Here is a 5,162-nt window from a genome sequence, read left to right as displayed (position 1 = left end):
AGTAGTAAAGTTAATAATTTTCGACAAAATTTATGGAAAAGCCTAATGAAATAATATTGTTTGATTAGTTAGGAGTACTTTGGATCACAGAGTAAAAATCTACACTTTCATAATATTTGTATAAGTTTCTTTTGGGAAACTTACAATATGTTCCCTGTTAGAAATGAAATGAAAACAGCATATTTGGAATCAAAGTGGTTTTTCTTGTTCTTTATTTTTTCACCTGTAGGGATTCTGTTCCTGAGATTGTTCTTTTTATTTTTTCTTTTTCTTTCCATACAAATTGACCTCCTAAGGCCAAAAAGCACTCCAGTCTCCTCTCTCAAAAACTGAACCCTATTAAGTGCTTGCATGCAGCATTATCATTGCATGAAGACATAGCAAAGGATTAGCTTATTGTGTTATTTATTAAACAATGATATATATCTTTTTTCATAAAAGGGCAATGTATGCATAAATGTAGAGAGAGACACAATTAGCATATTCACACTCTCCATCAACTTCTTATACTGAATAATTATGTATTTTAAATAGTGATTCACAGACACTGCTGACATTATTTTTTTTATTTCTTCATGTTCATGTTAATACTTTTATATGGTTCATTTTTGAAGAGCTGTTAAGCTGTAGGATCACATCTGAGTGTGCCAATATGTGACAAAGAAGTTACACTTTATATTAACATTATACTAGTCTCATGGCTTACTGTATAGCATCATATGCTAGAAATCACACAAGCAGTAGAGTAAACCTTGAGACTCAGAGAGATGGTAAGAAAAAGTAATTTCTGGTGAGGGAGAAAAATACAAGTTTTTAAGAAATCCATGAAATATTTATGTGTTTTGCACCTATCATTCTAATAAGAATGTAAATATTGTGAATGCTTTCAACTCATACAGTACTGACATTTACCAGATAGAATTCTGTTATTTGACCTCCTTTTGTAAACATTGACATTGTGCTCACATTTGTAATAGATTTCTGTATGTTTTACCACAGTCGAATGTTTCCACTGGGAATGTTATTAGTTATTATGGCTAGAACTGCACCTGCACCAGCTGTGCAGCTAAGCATAAAGAAGGCACCAGCCAAAATCCTGGAGTCTCATAATAGACCTTTGCTGCATTACTGCAATGGTTCTTGCATTCATCTTTAAACAGCAGGAAAGGAAACTTCTTCTTACATTCTATTTTGATAGAAGTAAGAATCCTATTTCTCTAGCTTGTCCTCATAGCAGTATCACTATTCCATTCTCTGAAGCGCTTCATCATTTATCAAATAGCTGTGGATAGTCTCATTTTACAGTAGAGACAAACCATTAGTAAAATAGTATGAAGTTAGGGAAGTCATAAGAAGACAGAAATGTGAAAAAAAAATACAAAACAACACAACCCCAAGGAGATAAAGCAAGCTTATTTAAAAAGTTGAATTTTCAAAAATATTGGAAGAAAACATTTTATAGATTTATATTTTATTAGTTCATCAATAAAACAAATTGCAGTACATGTCTTCTGAAGTCACAAGATATTTCCAAATTAATTTCCTATTTAGAAATGAGCCCCTTTAATACTTATATTATTCCAACAATGCAGATGGTGAAGATAGGGCTAATACTTGGGCCAATTCAAAATTAAAATGATGAAAATATTTCAAATAAAATGAACAAATCAAGTTATGATGTTGTTATGTTCCATGGAGTCACTTGTGATTCATAGTGATCTATCTACAACAGCTCTGAACTGTGCTCAATCCTGAGCCAATTTTATCATCTCTGATACACCTGCCCTCACTTCTCCAGTCAATGAGTCAATGTATCTTATCAAGGGTCTTCCTCTCTTGCACTGCCACTAGACCCACCCAAGAATAATGTCCCTCTTCAAGGACTGTTCCCTCCTTGTAACATGCCCAAAGTATGTCATATAAAGTTTCAGAATCCTTAGGAACATCCTCTCCAGGACAAACCTTTTTTTTCCATAGTAGTCCACAGTATATTCCATACTCTCCTCCAAGCATCATGGCTCAAAGACATCAGATCTCCTTCCATCATCCCTAGATATTGTTCAGATTTCTGAGGCATAGTAAATAATTGTTAAGACTATGGCTTGGATCAAACACACCTTAGTCTCCAAACTGGCATCATTGCTCTTCAGTACTCTGGAGAGATTCCTACCAACAGAGTTTTCCAGTGCGATTTTTCTTTTTATTTCCTGGCTGCTTAAACCAAAAGTGTTGATTGTGGAGCCAAGCAAACTGAAGCTGTTAACAATCTCAGTTTCTTCATCATCTATTATGATGTTGCCAGTTGGTTCAGTGGTCATAATCTTTGTTTTCTTGATGTTAAGCATCAATCTATATTGATGGTTGCATTCCTTGACCTTCTGCAGCAAGAACATCAGGTCCTCCTCCTCTGTTTTGGCAATCAAGGTTGTGTCATCTGTATAATGCAGGTTGTTGATGAGTTTTCCTCAAATCCTGATGCCACATTCCTCCTCTATATAGAGCCTAGTCTCCTGGATGATCTGTTCTACCTATAGATTGGAAAGGTATGGAGATAGGAAGCATTTCTGATGTACACCCTACCCAATTTTTCACCATGCAGTGTTTCCTTGCTCTGTTCTGATGACTCCTTCCTGATCCAAGTATAGGTTAAACAAAATCAAGTGTTTTGGGATTAACACTCTTCTCAGAGACAGCCATAGTTTATTATGATCTATACAGTCAAATGCTTTTACATAGTAAATTAAACACAGTTAGACATTTCTCTGGTACTCTCTGCTTTCAACCAAGATCTGTCTAACATATAGTGTCCCTAGAACCATGGCCGCTTGTAAACCCAGCCTGCACTTGTGGCAGTTCTCTGTTTATGTGCTTTTCAATTTGAGGTGTTGTTTTATAATTTTCAGCAGAATCTTGCTTGCATGTGATATCTATATCTATATCTATATCTATATTTTATTTTTTTTCTGCACTCTATTGGGTCACCTTTTTTTGGAATGGGAATAAATATGGATCTCTTCCAGTCAGTTGGTCAAGTGGTTGTCCTCCAGATTTCTTGGCAAAACTTGGTGAGCACATCCAGGACAGCATCTGTTGGTATGTCATCAATTCTTGGGGCCTTATTTTTTGCCAATTGTTTCCACGCAATTTGAATTTCTTCCTTCATCATCACAGGCACTTGTTCATATGTTGTTTGGTGAATTTTTGTGTGTGTGTCAGCCAATTCCTTTTTGGTACACTGACTGTATACTCCTTCCATCTTCCTTTAATGCTTCTTGGATTATTTAATGTTCTGCCTAAAGCATCCTGAAGTATTGCAACTTGAGGCTTGAATTTGTTCTTTAGTTCCTTCAGTTTAATAAATGATGAGTGGGTTCAGTCCTTTTGATTTTTTGATTCCAGCTCTTTGCACATTCCGTTGAAATACTTTGTCTCCCATGCTGCCCTTTGAGAACTTCTGTCCAGCTTCCTAATTTCTTGATTTCTTCCCTATACTTTGGCTTTTCAGCAGTCCAGTGTAATATTCAGAGTCTTTTCTAGCATTCATTTTGCTATAGGAATACAAAAGCTTCAGCTCAAAATACGTATTAAGATATAACTTTTATAGTTTACCAATGGACTATGCCACCAGAGATCTCCTATTTTTTAATCAGTGGCAAAAGATATACTATACACTAACACATTTTGGTGTCACTGTCAACTGCCCCCAAATTCAGCAACTCGATTCAACTCATTGCCATCTTCTTGGAACTGATTCATTGTTGACCATCCAGAGACTGTAAATAGCACAGGAGAACATTTCCCACCATTCTACCTTTCACCAATGCAGCTTCTTCTTCTTGTTGTTATTGTTGTTGATTGCCATCAAGTTGAGCACAACTCATAGTGACCCTATGAACAAAAGAACTGAAGACTTTCTATAACTATTGTCATTCCTCACAGTTCATAGTTTCCAGAGGCATGTTGTTTAGAAAGTAGATGCCACTCCTGATATTAGGAGCCCTCAAAAAGTTTAAAACTTATAGTGATGCTATAAACAATAGATCTGAACACTGTTCTATTCTATGCAAACCTCACAATCTCAAGCCCAGTGTTGCAGTTACTGTGTCAATCCACCTGACTGAGGGGTTTCCTCTCCTTCACCATCATTCCACTATTACAAGTATGATGTCCTTCACCAAGGAATAGTCTCTCCTGACAACATGCTCAAACTATGCAAGATAAAACCTTGCTATTTTTGCTTCCAAAGAACAATTTAATTTCATCTTCTCCAAGAAATATTTGTTTGTTCTTATGGCATTCCATAGGATGTTCAGTACTTTCCTCCAACACAACAACTCAAAGGCATTTTTCTTCTGTCATCCTCATTAATTAATTGTCCAGCTCTCGGAGGCATATTAAGTGAATATAAAGACCATGGTTAGAATCAGGCACACCTTGGCCTTGAAACTAAAAACATTGTTCATCAGAAATTTGAAGAAGTTACTGACTGCACACTTTCCCAGTGAAATATGTCTTCCTGATGGTTGGTATCAAGTGTATTTATTGTGGATCCAAGTGAGGTGAAGTCCTTGATACTTAAAATCTTTTCTTCATCTGTAATAATTTGCCTATTGATCCAGTGGAAAGAACTTTTGCTTTCTTGACATTGAGATGCAATCTATATTGAAGGTGTTAGTGTTTAATCTTTTGCAGTAAGTATTTGAAGTCCTTCTCACATTCAGCAATCAAGGTTGTATCATCTGCATGTTGTTGTTATGTGCTATCGAGTCACTAGTGACTCATAGCGACCCTATATACAAGAGCCCTAAATGCCATTCTATCCTGTGCCAACCTCGCCTTCTCAAAGACACTCATTTTCACCACTCCACTCACAGAATTGATCCATCTCATCAAGGGTCTTCCTCTCCTGCGCCATCCCTTCACTCTCCCAAATATTATGTCCCTCTCCGAGGACCAGTCCCTCCTTGCAACATGCACAAAGTATGTCAAGCGAAGCTTCAGAATCCTTGACTTCAAGGAGCATTCTGGCTTCACCCTATGCAGGACAAACCTGTTTGTTCTTCTAGCAGTCCATGGTATATTCAACACTCTTCTCCAGCACCACAGCTCAAAGGCATCAATTCTCTTTCTATCATCCCTATTCACTGTCCAACTCTCCGATG

This window comes from Elephantulus edwardii, unplaced genomic scaffold, assembly GCF_000299155.1.
Source record: "Elephantulus edwardii isolate Elephantulus edwardi_28Jun2011 unplaced genomic scaffold, EleEdw1.0 scaffold00406, whole genome shotgun sequence".
Lineage (NCBI taxonomy): Eukaryota > Metazoa > Chordata > Mammalia > Macroscelidea > Macroscelididae > Elephantulus > Elephantulus edwardii.
The sequence above is the reverse complement of the archived record's forward strand: the minus strand, read 5'-3'. Positions refer to the sequence as shown.